The sequence below is a fragment of the Phlebotomus papatasi genome, chromosome 1, assembly GCF_024763615.1.
Source record: "Phlebotomus papatasi isolate M1 chromosome 1, Ppap_2.1, whole genome shotgun sequence".
NCBI lineage: Eukaryota > Metazoa > Arthropoda > Insecta > Diptera > Psychodidae > Phlebotomus > Phlebotomus papatasi.
Window position 1 is genome coordinate 49,575,088 of NC_077222.1, and position 17,388 is coordinate 49,592,475.

Below are 17,388 nucleotides of genomic sequence, written 5' to 3' on the forward strand. Positions count from 1 at the left end.
AAGGATGAAGATCACTGCTACTTCCAATTCATGGTCGTGGTATGTGTAAGTCGGAAATGCATTTTAGACGATAATGATGTGCGGTGGAGGAGAGAAAATAAAAAGTGACCTCACACTGCAATAAATCTCAATTTATTTATTTTTTCACTAAGTTATTGCGGCACTTTCTAATGCAATGATTTGACGCATTTTTCACTTCTTCTGCGCGTAACACGAAAATTAAGGGAAATCCTATTTTAGAGGGCATTCTCGTGGTTAATACACCACTTACATAAAGCACAGATGAAACAAAGTGCGCGGTATTAAGTGCATTTTACCAAGCACAAGTGAAAAATATGATGCTATTTATTTCACCCAACAATTAAAATGTTTTAACAATTTAATTGGCCTGAGGTGATCGTTTGTACACTTGGACAAAGATCATCGATCACATAATTGCGATTATAGAATTGAATTTGCACGCGATCGTGTTGTCTTATGAGAAATATCTCACCAAGTTATTTCGATTATTTTAGCTATCTCAATACTTTTAGCCTTTTCGTGTGAGGTTTTCGTTTAAAATGGCTACATTATTTGTGATACAATCTCTATATTTGCCTTAAACAGTTTTATTACAGTTGAGTATAGGAAATGTTTTCAACAATATTATTAATGTGTTGTTGGTATGATTTTATTAGCTGATTTTGTTTTGTTTTTCTGAATTAGTAAATATTTGTAAAATAAATAATAATTTTTCATACAAGCTGGCTGGAATGTATAACTTAATAGCTTATAATAATGCTAACTATTGTAAAGGTATTTAAGAAAAAATATTTAATAAGTTATTTTTTTAATGTTCGGTGTACATTTCGTACCTGAAATTTTAGTACTTTTCAAAGAAATCTCTTTTTGGACAATTTTGAAAAAATAAAGGCTCTGAAGTGGTTTAACTTTGACCTTAAAATACTTAGGAAAGTTTTTTGGTTATGATACATGGAAATTCTGAAATTAAATAAATCATTTTTAATTGTTTTCAATTAACTACAACAGTTTTACTGGATACTATTCAAATACGCGGTAAACAAATTTCGTTAGTAAAAAATTTAATTTAAGCAGTATACTCAAATTAAAACTCTACAAACGCAGAAAACAATGATATTTTCAGTTTTTATACACTTTTTGTGAATTCTAGATATTTTGCAGACAGAAATTTAATAATTTACTGTCCCCATTTATTTTTGATATTATAGTTATTGTAATTTTTTGTTAACTATTTTAGAGTATTTACTGCTCATTTTTTGCCATTTTCTTGTGGACACAGCAGAGGATTGAAAAAGACAGCATCATTTTGAACAATAGTTTTGGTAAAAATTAAATTTGGTCAGAAATATACATAAACTCCAAAACGGTAAAATCCTACAAAACGGAAATGCCGAAAAGCCAAAATCTTGAAAAGTCAAAATCCTGAAAAGCCGAAATACCGAATGAATCGAAATCTCAAAAGACAAAATCACGAATGTGTCGAAATAACGAGGGTCAAAATATTGAAAAGCCAAAATCCCGAAATCCAAAATCGTAACAAATCAAAATCCTGAATGGGCCGAAATCCCGAATGGGCCAAAATCCCAAAAGCCATAAAATCCCGAAAAGCCAAAATCCCGAAAGTCAAAATCCTGAAAATACAAAATCCTGAAAGCCAAAATCCTGAAAGGCCAAGCAGATGACAATCCCACAAATCTTTCTACTGGATTTCACCTGCTTCTTCCTTCACATTGCACCAGGATTGATCAGATCCTGTTTGCTTTATGAGATAACTGTCTCACAGAGATAAATTTCGGTGAAAATTTTTCGATGTTATTTAAAGAGATTTCTGATCTTTTGGTTTATAAGATTTATGGTCTTTTTACTGACTATTTTGAATTATTCACAAAATAAATTTGATTTTTTTGTGCTCTTACCGTAGACTATGCGACGATATGTATCTTCTGTTTGTGCTCTATATTTAGTATGTAAGTTAAAGATTGTATGATCACTGTTAAAGTCCAATCATTAATTTAAGACGCCACATTGGCTCTCATGTCTATAGAGTCCAGTCTAATTGAATGAGCACGGAAAATCTTTCATCTAACAATTAGAATGAGGACAGAAATTTCATGTGATTTGCATATGAAAGAGTGCGCCAATAAATCGCCTTGTGATGAGATCATATCATATAACATAATATTGCAATATTGCTTGTTACACGGGAAAAAAATAAATGATTGCAATGCAATAGAATAAAAGGCACTAATTCGCATTCTGATGCAATTGTTGCACCAAAACCACAAGAGGAAATTGTCATTAAAAGCTATCCTGGGACTATAGAAGATCTTGTGGGGCTCATGAGGTCTTGTGAAGATGCCACAAGAAGAGGACGATGGCACAAGAGCGGCATGAGATTCCATGGTAAACAGGGTGAAAAATTTCTTATAATGGACAATTGAATTGGTTTCAAGCTCACAATCGTTTGTTTCTACGCATGTTTGTTGGGAATATACAAAGTCTCGCTGAAGATAATAGAGAACTTAATAGGTTCCGATTGATACGAAAATACCAATAATAGTCAATTTCTAAATATGCAACATTATTGTTCAATTTTGTCTCCTTCTTTGCCATCGGGCAGACATGCCCCGATTGAGTAGTAATTAAGAAAAACTTTTGGTCTGATCTGAGTAAAGAGAAAAAAGAGCACTTTATGCCATATTTGTAGCAGCAATTCAATGGCAATGTCTCATACCATTTTGCTTCCTCTCCCGCATTTGTTCTGGGTCTTGTGGCTCATGATACATGATACTTAATACATATTTTATTGTTTGAACGGTATCGCTTGAGATGAAAATGTGAATGAAAAGAAACAAGAGAGAAAGAGTGGAAAATAAGAGGCGGATGCAGAACATTTTGTTTAATAAAAATATTTTTGACGCGTGCTCCAGCACACTTAAATATGATCACTCTCATCTTCCGCTCAGAAATGACAATTAAATTATATAATTTGTCCTCTTCCTACTTCTCAATTTTTCTTTTTTATTTACTTCATCAATGTCCCTCTCCAACTTTAAACTTAACTAAACAACTAAAGGTAGGGGAATCTGGGGCTAAATTTGACAAAATGCATACTTAATTTTTTTTTAAGGAATTCGCTGAATGTTTTTTCAGAAATTCGCTGAATGAAACTAAAGAAAAAAGACAATTTGATCAGTAAATGATCAAACTTGATAAGTAAAAAATGGAATCGATCAGTAAAATTCAAAATGTTCGGTAAATTAAATTTTGATAAGTAAAAGAACTATTTTGGCCAGTAGAAATTTAAAGTGATTTTAATTGTCATTTCTACTGACCACTTTTATCAAAATACTGCTCCATCTTCTGTAACCTTAAAGAAATATCTAACATATATTTTATATGTATCATATCATATTGACCCCGACTTATCTTAAGAAATTTTCTTCAAAAAGAAGTTTAAGGCCTCTATACATTGGGAGTTGTTCTCGTCAAAAAACTCTAATTTTCACTGAATTTTGACATGTGCTCTCAAAAGTACAGGTTATTTCCTTCAAATTTAAAGAAAATTTCTTCCAGTGTAGAAGCCTTTACATCAAAGTTTTTCATTTTGACGAAAATTTTTCACAACTATTATAGGACTCAAAAATTTCAATATATATATCTTATACTAGTTCGAATCTCCTAATACTTTAGAGACATTTAAGTAAGGCTATCTACCTATTAATCTATTAATAAGCCTATCTATCGTAAAAAGTTAGAGCCCCCCTTTTAATCTGCTAAATTTTGAACCTTTAGGCTTGCAACATTTTTTTCCCAGTTTAACTTAGCTAAAAGCCTTCCAGGAATTTACAATGTTAAGTCAGACCATTTTAAATGAAATCGTACACCAAAGTCATCTTATTAGATATTGACAATTGCTAACAATTTATTTGTAATGTCTCTCCATATTAACATGAATTTATAGTTATTAAGACATTGTGAATGTGATTCCACAGTGTCTTGTGGAAGAAGACAAGTGGTTGTCTTGGCCAGTCCATTCAACTGACTACGGATCAGACATGGGCTGGATTGTGACACAATGGAGTGCTTCTTAACGTATCTATCGCACATTCTGCGCTCTTGATGTGTTTTTTCCGCAAAATCAGGCGCAGAAATTAATACATTTATACCGAATGTGTCTGTGCTTTTTCATGCTAATACAAAATTGCCTTTTTGTCGGAAATTCTACCTTCCCATGTAAGGGCAATAATCCAAAAGAGCGCCTCCGGGAGCGAATAGCAAATGGACAAGCCGCTACAAAACTAATTTCACACAAGAAGATTCTTAAAAGTTAATGCCAAACTGACTTTTCGTGTGACTCCCTGTGTTATTTATAGCTATTGCGTTTTGATCTTTTGCAAAAAGAAGAAAAAATACATCCTAATCTGATTGATAGATTTTCGTTACCATAAACTGCAAGATGTTCTGAGAGATAAAAAAAATGAACAGCAACACCTTTGTTGATCAACAATCTGATTTTTTGTGCAGTATAAATAATACTTTTCCCATGATTCACTGTCTGCAAAAACACAATGGGTCAGCATGTAGTTTTTGGCAGTTTTTGGATAATTCCAAAATTGGATTTTGCGCTGAAATATGGATTAGTCGAAATCGGCCTTTCAGACAGCCAAAACTTTGTATTTAATTTTGAAAAGTCGGACAGAGACTAATTAATAAACTGGTTAACTGATACATATCGCCCACAATAAATTTTTTTATTGATCCATTTGAATATTCAGCTCATTAGTGTTAAAATTTTATCCTTTACGGAATATGTCGCACTACGGCAACATTAACTCTTTAAGGACAATTGGAACAAAGGTGTCCCATAAAGAAAATAATTTTTCCTGACTACCTAAAGTTATTTTTTTCTTATGTTAATACCTAATTGCAAAGTAGAAGGTTGAAGAAATCTAGAATATTTTTTGCAAGTCTGTAGCTATTTGATATGTAGTAAATATTTAAGCTCAAAAATGGTGAATTTTTAAATTCTCAAATTCATAATTGATTTTATTTATTTTTTTATATTTCCAATTTTTTTTAAGAAAATCCCCTTTGGCAATAAAAACTACAATACTCATACGTAATATTTTTTATTAAACCGAAAAATATTATTCATTGTTATTTTCAGAAAAATTACTTAAATTTAGGCTATTTTTGTCCCTATCGTTCATAGAGGCGCAAAATACATCAAATCATATTTTGTTGGACTTTCCAAGATTAAATAAAGACTTATCATTGATTATGTTTACCACTTACATTTTTATTAGTGATTTCCAGTCCGTAAAAAGTGTCTGCTCGACAAAAGGGTTAATGACTGATTCAGGACTTTTCGACTTCTCGATTGTACCACAATTAGACAGAGTATATCACAATGTAATTGAGCTCCTCAATCTGTTTTTGCAACTAAATTATATCACGATAAGGCTCAATTTTATTTAAAAATTGGTAAAAAAAAATCCCAATTTCAAAGGTGCCCCATTTCCCCCTATGTATTAATGAAGCGTTAGAAGTAAAATTAGATAAATAAATATTTTAAATTGCGAAGTTAAACTTAATCCAGTTGGAATTCCTTTGAGCTATAAGAAATTTTCTGGCAACATATTAGTTCCTTTGTAGAATGTTGTGCTTAATTTTTGTTATTAATATAAAGTATTACAAAACACATAAAATTAAATTTTCAAACATATTGTAGCTATTCTTTGGCCTTGGATTGACATATATGATATTGCAATTCAATTTTCAATTTGATCCTCTTTCACACTTCTTCGTTGCCGATCTTGTTCCACCTTCACCGCTCGATATTTTCCTCAACCAATCATCAGAGCTTTCATGAAAAATTTCATTGAAATGGCGCAAGTCACGATCAATTGGTGAATAATATTTGTTGGCAGTATTGTGACTATATTATTTTATTGCTATTGTAACAAAATACGGGTGCTCAAAAACCACGGGAGGTCGTTCTAAGCACGTTTAGTCGGTGGAATTGCTGCTCGTAAATTGTATTATTATTGTAAAGATAGATACATTAGAGATACACGCACTAATATACAAGATTGGATGCTGCTATACCACTGATTATGTGGCGCATTCGGGTTGAGTGTTATTTGTGAAGTGCCCGAAACGATGATCTTATCAGACGAATATCATTTGATCACCTGGGCGGCTGCTGGAGGTTATTATGGCTGTTGTTGGAAATAATGTAATAAATTTCTCAGCTATATGAGTATAATATTTACAACTTTTCCAAATAAATTTGATCTGGCATGGCTCTGAAGGATCTCCTGATTGAAAAACTGAGGAAATAAAGAATAGGAGAGCAATTTTGTTCTTCAATCATCCAGAAAACAATACAGTACGTTGTATTTTTACCAGGAAAAGCAATTTTTAGTTAGTAAATCAGCAAAAAATACTAAACAAAAATACAAATTGGTTAATAAAACATTTAAAATGGCCATTACAACAAATTGAAATTACAAAAAAATTAAAATGGTTAAAAAAAAACCTTCTTAATTTTCATTTTGCCAATAGCATTTCGCAATTTATCAACTTTCATTTTTAGTGATGATTATTACGAATCTCTTGCAGTTCATAAAATTTTACAAGTTTGTCTAAGGGAGTTCTTTTTACAAAGACAAAATATCGATCTTTTTTACCTAATTAGGGGAAACTGGAGCACCACCAAACATGGGGTACCACCAAACACTAATTTTTATTTCTAAACTACTTGGACTATCTCGACCATTCCTTCAGTGGGCAAGCATCCCTCTATAGTGCCTATAAATTCCTATAGGTCTTGTCCTCTGAAGTCGAATATCCGATTAAAAAATCGCAGTGTTTGGTGGTAGTGGTACCCCGTGTTTGGTGGTGCCCCAGTTTCCCCTAAGTCAATTTTACGATTTTGTCAAATTCGCGGGAAAGATTACAAAAAACTTATTGATTGAATGAAACGAATACAGAATTTTTCTTCTACTTAAACTAAAATAATTTTTAGAATACATATTTTTTAAATTTTTATGTTAAAGTTAAAAATTTGTCCTGAAAATATATTTAAAAAGAACAATAAAACATTTCCAATTACACATTTTTTCGGGTTTTCTTCGTTTAACTATGGAATGCATTTGTGAAAATAATTTCTTTTAGATTTTATTACATTGAGACAAGAATTACAAGCTGTACATTTCCCACTCAGTTAGCGACTGCTGTATCATCTAATCTAATGAACTATTTATTAGTCTGTCATTTCATTCAAAAAAAAAATTAAGCACTTTTATAAATATTTATTAAAAATTTCAAGATGCTAGGTTTCTTTGTACTATAATTGGATGGTTTTTTATCCATAAAGTCAAATTGTACAGCATAAATTGGATGGAAACCCCTTTGACTTTATTGTCCTTTTTTTGTTTTTCAAGAAAAAAAATTAAATTTCATTAATTCTCGACCTATATATAAATTAAGAAAAGTTTAACCCATATCGTAAGATGATAATAAGAACCAGTCTATATATAAAAATAATACCGTTCCGAGTGATAGAGAGCACTCTATTGTCGTAATGTTAGGGTTTTCGTCTATCATCGAAAAAGAATTTAATGAATTCCAGTTGTGATCGTTAATAGTATTATCAAGCTAATCAATATAGTTTAGGGTAAGATGGGGTAATTTGGAATCATGTCTTAATTTGGAGCTTTGAAATTTTATAACAGTTTTGGATGGCAAAGGAAAAAAAAACAACGAAGAAGTACTCTCTAATGTAAAATTCTGTACTTCTTTGTGGTTTCCTTTTTCTTTTTGACCATCTGATACAGCGAGAAAATCTCAAAATTATAAAATTGGCATGATTTTGAATTTCCCCATCTTACTCTATTCGAAAAAATAATTAAGTTTCCTTAATACTGCAAAACAAAATCAAAGAAAACTGATTACAAAAACCGTATGACGTTTTGTAGCAAAATTAAATACTAGTTTCTAAGATCTAGATATAAATAATAGCGGCTCATTTTCCTGGTCAGTTAATCCACTTATTTTTTTTAGTCAGTTGAGATAGTAAGTTTTACTAAAATTAAAGGTAAGTAAATCGTATCAATTTTAGGTATTTTGATAAGTTGGTTAGCAGAATTTTCTATATGACTTTTTAATTTTAACTGCCTTATTTTTTCCGCGTTTAGTATAATAATTACTTTTAACTCAACAGCCTATTTAATTGACAACCACTTATGATATTTTATAGACAATTTAAATTGGCTTAAACTTTTGTGTTGCTCGTAATTTGATACTTTGTAGCATTGATAAATGCGAAAGTGTGAAAATTAAATTGAATGACTTTTAATATTTTCCGAACAAAAGCACTTCATCGATCATCATGAACTTAACATCTGACTCGGAAGATCATAATATTCCATCCAATAAACACCCTCCTAGAATTGTTTTTCTATTTTTCTTCCCAGAAGAAAGCAAAGAATACACTCCCTGGTAATATTACAATGTTCCTGTTTCACTCTGTTCCTTACAGTAATTAATTGAGGTCAATAATTTCAACACTTCGATCTACGATGACAGCCAAAGAATAAATTATTCTCGTGCATACCATGTAAGAAAATGTTCCCTTCTGGCGTTTATAAATACCAGCAAATGATTATACAAGGGATTATAAAAATTTCAGATGGCCGGTTTTAAGAAATAAATGACCCAGGATAACAGTTTTCTCTTTATGAGCACAACGGAAGATGGAAAGGCACATGCCATTGAGTTTAAAGAACCTCTTGGGTGATGTGATATGAAATTTATTTTGGATCACTAAATCACCACCACCAGATTCTCCTGATCCAATATTTTGTTTCACGCCAAAATAACCCAGGGGATATACGATTTTTAGGGGCTCCACACGAGAGTCGGCACAGGGATCTGTTTATTGCTTTTTAAATAAATCTCAATATTTGCTCTTTTAATATTCTTCTAAAGTGTCGAATGGAAGTCAGAATTTACTACTTTCTGACATTTATACTGCTTCTTGGCGCTTTCCCATTTCGAATAGAGCATCTTCCATATGAATGGGTCAGCGATACTGTTTCATTAATTTACATACACATTTAGGACAAGAAAATATTTTAACTACTTGCGAATTGCTTACGGATTACTTTAAGGCAAATATAATATATACCTTTATGTGAATAATTTAATTTCTAATGATTTATTGCAATGAGGAATTTTGTTTACATGGAATGTGCAATAAAATCTTTGTTTATGTTTTGATGGTCATGAACAGAAAATCACGATGAGTGCTTCTGGGCACTATCTATTGAAGTAAGTTGATACAATTAAATATTGCTGTACCTCATTAAATATTATACGGTAAGTTTACTTCTGGTATTACTTCAAGTAGGGTTATAGGACTAAAGTATCGTACACATGGTAGTATATCATTACCAGTAAATGAGGGAAAAACAAAATTAATCCTCTAACGTTTAAGAATCTCTGCAGGGTAACATCACAAAAATCTCATTTACTGCGACAATAAATAATTTATTTATTTAAAAATGCTGTAGTGTCCTTGGTAATAGTCTTACTGACATCTTTTGAAGGTTTGAACTTATTTTGACTCTTCATTTAGTTGTTTTCCCCACTTTTGTGGGATAGGTCAGAGAAAAGTAGGAAATAAATTTTGTGCAAAAAATCTCATTTATAAATTTAAGAAAAATACTGATTTAAAGAAATTTGACTAAAATAAATTAATTTTTTACTCAAATGTAGGGGAAAGTGCCCATGCTTTGAATGGTCCAAAGCTAATGATTAAATTTTTCCTATGTTTCTGAATCGGTCTTTGAAGCAAGTATCCTGAAATTAAATTTCTTTTAGATCACCAGAAATTTTACTGTCATCGAAAGTGGTAACAGTTCAAATTGGATTTAGAGAGCTTTTCCTTGAATTTATTACCACTAGGAGTAGTACTGATAAAAACCAATATTCCAATTTGCAGAGAACCCCGAATTGTCTCGTCCAAAATAATATAGGCCACTCCTCTTAAAACACCTTTAAATAATAAATTGTGCTTATGCAATAATTTTTTCTTTTATAAATTTCCCCTTTCACCAAAAATTTTATTCAATCTAATGGCATTGAAAAATTGACTTGCTGTTATTGCAACAAATTAATAGAAATTGTCGTCAATAAGTGGGTGTCACTAATTTTTCAAATAAAACTCGAAGTAAGACAAAAATATATGTATTAGTCTTCAATAAGAAGCAATATGTCTCCTTTGCCCAAGACTGTTTTAAGTTTCTTCATGTTAACGATGTTTTTATATTTAAATGCTTGTAAAAGCTCTTGAGACTTTTATCGATACGAAATTTTACTTATAAGGAACACTATAACGATACTAGGAGTGATCAAGAATCTTTAAAAATACATATATGATTTTCTAGAGCTTTGTCCTGTGGAAGATTCTGCAAAACAATAACGATATGAGCACTCTTGGATAGTTAACCTTAATCTAAAACATCTAAAATCTTCTTCTTTTCATAGAAAAGTTTAAAAGTTTAGTAAAAAATTAAACTTACAATTATTAGATTTTTTACAAAATAACTCACTAACCTCTTAAGTTTTAGATTAAGCAAGTTTAATATTTTGTGTCAAAATTAAAAATTTTCCGTTCTGAATCAAAGGCTTATGATGCTACATCTTTTCCAATCTTATTTCAATTTTTTAAAGATTTAAAAGTCCTTCTGACCAGCTTTGAAAATAAAATATCAATATTAATAATCTTTGCGGCAGAATGTAAATTAATTTTCAAGGCCTAAAGTCAATATTTAACGTTTTAAGATTTATATCAGATTTGAGAAATAAGATTCTGTGTCTCACATAATTTACAGAATTTAGTTTTTTGCTGATAAAAATTTTTGTCCCAATTAAAGTCTATATTAGTTGTTAAATTTCAACACAAGAGGTCACATTAACGAGCATCACTAAATCAAATTGGGTAATTAGCCACCAATAAAACCAATTATCTCATACAACACACCATTTCTGCTCAATCCGAGACACAGTGAGAATATGAGGTGACAATTTTAAAAGACAATCAAATAAAAGTAAAAATTCAGCATGGTTATGCTCGTGAAATTAATTTCAAAAGTTTCTAAAAATATTTCTTGTATCTCAGGTTTAATTTTAATTTAATACTCCAGGGTTTTCTTAAAACCCCATCCAGCCCTGAATTTTAGTATCCTCGTTGTGCCATGTAACGAATCACCAGGCCATTTTATTAATTGATAAATCCGCGACGACTATTAATCATTAAATGAGCTCAATTGATGGCCATTGCATTAAATATGAAGAATGTCTGTATTCAAAAAGTGATAGCAATATTCCGATATGGATATGAGAGAAATTTATTAAATGGCCATTAGTTGAGTCAGAGATTACCTGAAGCCAGTCTCCTTCTTGCGCTCCGACGCTGGCGATAGAGGTGGCGACATTTGACCAGACACTACCTCAATCTTACCGTCACTGAATTCTTTCGTCAATACGTATTTATTGACGAGAGTGTTAAAATAATCATAGAGACCAAAAGGTTTTCATTTCTGCACGGGATGCTCTGGGATTGCCATGTGGATTGGCTTGCGTGCTAATCACAGAGTTAGTGAGTATGGTCATGGTGAAAAATCAACTGTGATCTGTAGTTATAGTCAGGGCGACGCTAAATATGTATAATTAACCGGGAGGTATGGGTCGTTTTTTATTTAATAAATAGTCACCAATATGGAGAGCAAAAAATGCTGTATGGTGTGATTAATGATGTCGTACAATTAGTGTGGAAAATTGTATGGTATTATCAGAAAGTCTTCGGGGTTGCAACTATTTATGATCGTTGATTCGTGTAAATCGTTTGTAATTGATTCCATTACAATTTATTATCATTTGAGAGTTTTTCCCAATCGCCACAATTAACTGTGGTGCATGTGGTGGTTTTTATTTTTTTTTTCCTTCATCTCTCAGAGCCGAGTGGCATAATCATAAATATGCGTACCGATCGTTGACAAATCATCAAGATTGTGGTGCTCATCGCGAGAAATGAACGTACCTTGCAATGGCCTATGAATTATTTCCCTACACCACTTTCATCCTCTTTTTCCTCGACCATGGCCACAGCATTGAGGTCTCTCACTGGAATAAATTGTACAGATCTGTGCCTTAGATTTCCAATAGTTTGCGTATATAAGAGATGCAATTTGCATTGATAGTGATCAGTATTATTTATAAATGGACTATACTTAGCTCCAATTTAACTTTTGTATTTAAATGGTACACACTTGTGCCCATATGCAAGTTCTTACTTCAAATAGAGCCTCTTCGGGCCTACAATTTTTTCTCAATTCTGAGCCTAGGGAAAAAATGCGTATGGCATCACAAGAAGGTACCGCCGATGAAATGCATTTAACCATGGCAAGTGCGCCTCTTCTCTAGATATTTTTCCACTAATCTCACGGTTAGAAGGTGACTCAAGGCAATTCTCTTTCACCGTTCAGGAAGATGGACTCTGGGCAATTTCAATAAATGCAGATTTTCAGTTTCACTCTATGAATGAAGATTACTCCTCAGATAATAAATTTTGATTATATAGTAAATTTATTATGTAGATAATTTGTGTGTTATATAGAGGTAAAATGGGGATTATTATTCAATGCAATGTACGCTAGATAAGATAGAAATCAATTGCCATTAATAATTTGTTTCTCGCACTTGCAGATCTCACAGTCAAATATAACCGTGATATTTTTCTTTTTTTATTTCATTCACCTTTTTGTACCCTGAGACATCCCTTGAGTACCATGAATCCAGAAAACGAATAAAAAAGGAAACTACGCTGAGACAGAGAAATAATAACCATTTAGTCGTGACTTTTTGAGATATTCTTGGGTGATTTTTTATGTACAGTGGCAAAATTCAAGTTAAATGGTGAAGGAACAACGTAAAATCTTGTACCTGAATCCATGGAAAACCAAGATAAGATCATTTAAGAAGCACAAATGCTTAGCAAAATACTCTGTTGGTGTGAGGGTGATTCTGGTACAAAATACCACACCAGAAAGATATCAAAATAAAATCTTGACACTTGCAACATTTATGAGTGAGGGTGTTAATGTACAACAGAAAGAGATTTAGAAGAATAAATACACCATAAATTGATCGTCTACATGGGAGTTTTTACCTCACACAACTATTTATTTAAGCGTTTTTGACTGACGAGATAGTTGATGTTACGATTGAAGGCTGGAAGATTACATCAAACACTCTAGAAGCTATAATCTTCCAAAAAAAAAAAAAAATAAATAAACGGTTGAAGAAAAGTCCCTCCTCAATCACTTTTCTAGTCGTATTACAGCTCAATAATTATTCATTATACACACAAAAGGGACAGATAATCCTAACCGGCTTATGTAGGTGAGATTCTTAACGTGAGCTAACTCGGAGTGCATGCAAATTCGATTTGGAGCTGAAGTTGGGAGACGCCATTCAGTTATCTTGAATCAAATTCGTGAAATTATACAAATTTTGTATTTCAACCAAAATATCAAGGATTTGGATGAACTGACAGAAAAGTGTTATATGGGTGAAATGTAGACCAGAATGTTCTCTATAATTTTGCCGTAGAACTTGAACTCATCGATTACTCAGAAGCCAAGATAAGCGAGGTTTTTTGTTTCTTAACTCGTTTTTTCATCCAGAGTGCCCCAAGTAGTCATTTGTTGAACTTCAACTATATCAAAGAATTGTTGTATTTTGCGGGACTTTCCATTTAAACCCCTATTTTAAGTGTCTTGGTGGAGTAGAGGCAGTCAAATTGGCATCTGAGTGATTTCAAAGCGTTATTATGGGAAAAATCAATTTTTTCACACTTAAACGGCAAAATCGGAGTGATAGCGTAGTCTGAGCGAAAAATGATGTATGGACGAAATGTAGAGACAAATGTGCTCTACAATTGTGTCGAAGTAATCATTAAAATCGGTTTAGCGACAGTCGAGATAATTGAGGTTATGTGATATTGAAATTGGTTTTTCGACTGTGGCGCCCCTGGTGTTGGTCCCACGAAGTTCAAATATTCTAGAAAGTTGTAGCATTTAGTGAGATCTTTCGTTTAAGCCCTCACTCATCAAAATCGGTCACATAGAACCGGAGATATGATTTTTTGAATTTTGTGAACTTTGACCCCTCATATCTCCGGTTCTGTTTTAACCACAGCGCGCTTACGCACCATTTTGGAAACGTCCTAGACTGGACTACAACATACTAAAATTTGATTAACTTGCACAATGCCGTTTTTGAGAAAAGTGACTTTGAATTTCGATGAATTTTGACGCTATCACAGCGCCACCTGTGGTGACTTTTTGAACTTCCATCCAAACCAAAAACCAAAAAGGTAAAATTTAGGTCGCTATGTTAATTAGAACCGGAGATAGAGGCCGGTCAATGTTCGAACTTTGACCCCTTTATAGCTCGGGTCAGGGGTTATGGATCGACTTAAGGTTTTTTTTGTTTGATAGGTATAATCAACGGCTACAACATACTAAATTTTCAGCCCGATGCACAATGGAATTTTTGAGTTATTTAACTTTTAAGATTTAAAAATTTTCTTTTTAAAAAAAGCGCCCCTAGCGGTGGTTTTATAAACTTGCGATGTTAGAAGGGGAAGTGGCATTTCACGAGAGCTTTCCAAAAAGCCCTCACTTTTTAAATTCTAACAATTAGAACCGGAGTTATGCCCATTTTAAGAAATTTTTTTGGACCCTTATAGCTCGGGTCAGGGGGGTCGGGGGACCTTAAGTTTGGTATTGATGGAAAGCTCTAAGGCTCAGCTATAACATACTAAAATTTGAGTCCGCTGAATGCCATAGGGGCGGAGCTATTGAGAAAACAAAAAAAGGGGGGTCTTCAAAATGGCGGAAGGAGGGGTGGGGGGTGGGGGGTCTATGCACCAAGTTGCAATTTTCACCCGATATATAACCTTTGCCGAAAACCGCAAGTCGATATCTTTTTTAGTTTAGGAGCTATTAAGCTCCAAAGAGCGGCCGGCCGGCCGGCCGGCCGGCCGGGAACGTAAAATAGCCACATATATATTCGTGATCAGGAAGTGCTGAAACACATTTTGGCCAAGTTTGAGGTCGATCGGACGACATGAAATTTTGTTAGGATTATAGTAGGTGAGATTGTTAAGAATCTCACCTAATATAGGGCCAGAACGAAATATGAAAAGGCACACTGAATAGAACCACGAGTGATAGAAAAACTAAATTATGATGCTTAAAAATAGAAAAAGAAATTTGTATTGATTGCTTTTATCAACGGTTCCATTCCATGCTGTCTCAGAATGACAACTTTTCAGGAGAGCCATTTATGGCAAATTCCCATGTTTCCCGTGCAATTTTTTTTCCGAAAAACTGAATATCTCGTCACCTGAGCATCAGATGATCACCAAATTTTCCTCATACCTGGAGCTCAATCTCAGGAATAACCTTGGGAACAACATATCTCTTGCAGTAAAAAGGTGTAAAACGATTTAGCAAAGTATGGAATTGAAACCAATGCAGCAGACGAAAAGTTTTACAAGAAATTTAAAAAAAAATGATATTAAAATCGAGACAATATTTTGCACCCAATAATTTCATAAAAAATTTGTTTTACGAATTTTACTTTTGGTTTTTGAATTTTAGTCAGTTTTTATATTTCAAATTTTAGTTTTATATTATACATTATTGTTGTAGAAAATGTAACAAAAATAAGTGGCGAAAATCCTGAATTAAAAAAATGGAGTTTCCCTTCCCATTTTTAACTTACATCTGCTTATTTATTTTTAAAGTATGTTTAAATATTTATTGATAAATCATAATAATATTAAAAGTTGCCGTGAATAAGATAATCAAATTAAATAAAAAAAAACTGTTGAAAAATGTCGTCGTTTTAATTTTTATTGTTCAAACTCAAAGAAATAGCAACTGCCAGTCTTCGATGACCCCCCTAAAAAATAAACATTATCTAGACACGGTTTTTCCTCTTTCCATTGCCCTCCTCTAATCCCATCAAAATCGTATTTTAGGGTTTTTTCTTGAAAACGGCTCAAACGATTTCTTTTATTTTCGAATATGTTTTGGAGATAGTCCTTGCGAAGATTTCGTCCACAGACACTTTTGTAGGTCAAAGTTGAACCACTTTAGAGGATATATTTATTACACAATTTGCTTAAATTTGGAGAGTAAATTGGAAAGTAAACCAGAAGTATATTTTTATGGGAAAAAATCGCGTAAAAATATAATTCACGGAGAGCTCTATCTCATGAGTTCGAGCATTTTACAAATCTGAGACGCTTTTCCAACGCTTTAATTTGTAATGCTAGATTAAAGATTGAATTCTAAAATTAGAATTAAAACCGGAATACACAAAATATTTTGAACAATAGAATAAAAGCAAAGAATTTTTGTGTGCAAAAATTAATTATACAGAAATTTGGTGTTTAGGCAGAAAAAAATAACTTGCCTTCGTCAAGCTTGAAACTGCAATCAATGAAATCTCATTGAAAAGCACACCACAATTCATTCATATGTTGTACTCATTTTCCATTCATAAAATACAAGAAAGTGTTGGATTGGTTGGACAGAGTCTCAATAGAGTGGCACGTGGGAGTTCATTTTTCCTTATAAGAAAACTTTATTCACCAATACTGGGACAGTCTAGCGTGTAAGAAGGTAAAAACAACATGTTGCTCATTTTTTTCATAATAAACATTCATAATATACATTATTCATTTCAATATATTCTTATTTTGTGGGTGGTTAATGCGTCTCTACGTGTAATATTTATTGTTGAAGAAAAAAAACTTTTATTTCACAACAATCAACATTTTACCATCTCCTCACCTAGCGATTTTGATACTCAAAGGCAAAAGTCTATATTCTAATTACACGAATAATATTTTTCTGCGGTTTCCAGTCTTTCCTCATCCGGAACACTGAAAAAAAAGTCATACTCCACGTCGAGTGGGCGACGTACCTGAGCTTTTTCTCAATCATAAATTGATGAATTAAAGAGGAGAATGAAGATGAAGAATAAAAAGTCTAACAAAGAGATACAAATTGTTGGTGCTAGAAAACAGATTTCCCCATAATCTTTTCTATGAGTGAGGAAATACTGCGTGGGTGGCCATTTGGGTATGATATTTCACTGGAATTTTCTACCAAAGCTTTGAGCCAAAGGATAGGGGGTGGTTGATCCTGAAACCGTGAGGGAAAATCACGCGCAACAAGTACAAAGTGAACTTGGAAGTTCAGGACAAGCTTTTCGGTG